This window comes from Triticum dicoccoides, chromosome 6B (assembly GCF_002162155.2).
Source record: "Triticum dicoccoides isolate Atlit2015 ecotype Zavitan chromosome 6B, WEW_v2.0, whole genome shotgun sequence".
Lineage (NCBI taxonomy): Eukaryota > Viridiplantae > Streptophyta > Magnoliopsida > Poales > Poaceae > Triticum > Triticum dicoccoides.
In genome coordinates this window covers 28,670,114-28,672,585 of record NC_041391.1, presented here as the reverse complement: position 1 = coordinate 28,672,585, position 2,472 = coordinate 28,670,114, and the positions used below count along the sequence as shown (strand labels likewise).

At 42.6% G+C, this 2,472-nt stretch overlaps 1 pseudogene; it reads left to right on the top strand.

Moving 5' to 3' along the window:
* The window catches only part of LOC119320626, a 3,334-nt pseudogene extending 1,156 nt beyond the window's left edge, over positions 1 to 2,178 (top strand).
* Positions 2,179 to 2,472: the final 294 nt, after the last annotated feature.

Sequence of the window (2,472 nt, the reverse complement as noted above, 5' to 3'; positions counted from 1 at the left end):
CCCCTCAAACTTGTAGTAAGCTCTGCCACTGATTGACCACCTTAGGGACCTTAAACATAAGAGGTACGGAGTATTATTTTTTCCTAGTATTGACGTGTGTCATCATCCTTCATTAGCCTTTGTTACCTTCATTTTACTTTTGATGATTTTCTATGCACCTTGTAACCACTTATATAGTGTACCACTAACCCGTGCAAAATTTGTAGTACTTTATTGTAGTTGATGACTTATGGGATCATCTAACATGGAATATTGTTAGTTGTGCCTTTAAACAAAATGATAGTGGAAGTAGAATAATGGTAACCACACTTTTGGATACCGCAGCTGTCCGGGCGTGCCAAAGTGATTGTGCCTATACACAGTGGCGGAGACAGGCCCCAGGCAGCCTGGGCCGCTCCCTGGGGCGTGAAGACCAATTCCTTTGCTAAATTTTGAAACAGTGTAGCTACAGTTCTCTACTGTAGCCACAGTAGACTAAGGTGGCCTGGGGCGGCGTGGGGCTTGCCGTATTCTTGGCGCCCCCACTGCCTATACATGTATAGAATGAAGCACCTTGAAGAGCAAGACTCAAGAAGATTGTTTTCCAATAAAGTATTTGGGTTTGAAAATGACTGCCCACCACAATTTGAAGATGTTTCAGCTAAAATTCTCAAGAAGTGCGGCGGATTGCCACATAAAATTATCTCCATATCTAGTCTGTTAGTTAGCCAAGAAGGAAGATCGTTGAATGAATGGGAGATCATAGAAAAATCTATTGGTGCCAAGTCTGCCCCAATATCCGCCTTGGAGGAGGTGAGTGCTATACTAAACCTTAGCTACATGCATCTTATTGTTCATCTCCGGCCATGTTTTTTGTACCTTGGCATATATCCAGAAGATCGTGAGGTTGAGAGGGATGACCTGGTTTGACAATGGGTGGGTGAAGGCTTCATTTTCAGTTTACATGGAGTAGATTTGGATGATGTTGCAAGAAGTTATTTCAATGAGCTTATCAATAGAAGTCTGATTCAACCAGAAAAAACGTTTGGTACGGAGGTATTTTCTTGTAGCATCATATGTTGTTTGATTTGATTCTAAGCAAGGGCACTAAATATAATTTTATCATTGTGGCATATAATGATGAAAACATGGCAAAATTGCACAATTGCGAGTACAAGGTCCGTCGATTATCCCTCCAACTAAGTGTTGGCGGTGCAACATCAAAGACCCGCTACTAGCATTTCACAAGTTCGATCATGTGCATGGTTCGGGGAGTCCATGTACATACCTCATCTTTCACAGTTCAAGTACCTACTAGTGATTTTTGTTTGAATTTCCCGATCAATGGTATACGACGGTTAACCTCACTGCAGTTGGCCGTGTGTTTCTTCTAAGATATTTGAAGGTTTTAGCCAGATTAACACTGTAGCGCTCCCTACTGAAATCCAAGGGGTTGTTCATTTGGAAACTCTGAAGCTGGTTTGTCGATCTGCACAAAGTTTTCCTTAAGATATAACTCGCTTGGTCAACCTATTTCATCTAGAACTTACAATTGGTACAACGCTACCTAAAGGGATCCAGAAGATGAAATCACTCCACAGCCTGCATTGTTGGGACATCGAAGACCTTAGTGAGTTGACCAACCTGAAGGTGTGACGTTTAACACGCGTCACGGCTACCATTGGACGGTTGAACAAGTCGATGCTTTGGTCTCCTCCATTGTAAGGCTCAAAGACCTCAAACACCTCTACCTCAGTTGCCATCGTGAATGTTATGGCAATGCTAGGCAGCCGGAGTCATTGCCTGATCATCCGCCGCATCTCGAGGTACTCAATCTAGAAAAAATGGAAGTTCGATAGAGTTCCCAAATGGGTTGGTGATCTATGTTGCCTTTGGGTCCTCGATTTGTGTGTCTTATACCTTTCGAGTGATGAGGTTCGTTTTCTTGGAGAGCTTCCCTTCATGGTCGATGCCAGGATCCACGTGTTGGATGTCTCCCAAGAAAAAGTGATGGTCAACACAGGGCTGTTCCCAGTTTTGGAGTACTTTGAGTTCCGATCTGATGAAGATGTCACACCATACCTGAGCCCAAGGTACGAACGCTCACCGTGGAATTCGCTGCGCAGAGTGGAGAGGAGCTACACCAGCCGGCATGGAATGTTTGCCCTGCCTCAAGGAGCACTAATAAAGAATCCGTAAACAAAAAAAAACAGAACCACATAAAGGAGAGGCAAAATAGAACCAGGAAACTAATTTTTTCACATGATACTGTTCCAGTAGTTTACAAACCATTGGATGGAACTCCCTACAGTTCCGCAGCTATGAACAACTAACTGTAAGGCGTGAATTGAACTAATGACATGAAGCAATGATACAAAGAAAGCATGTACAGATTTCAGTAACGAAATCAACCAATGACCAGTAGAAGCATATCTAAATCGCATTAAAATAGATGAGTTTCTTACTAACAAAAGAATATCTAGCAGATAAATT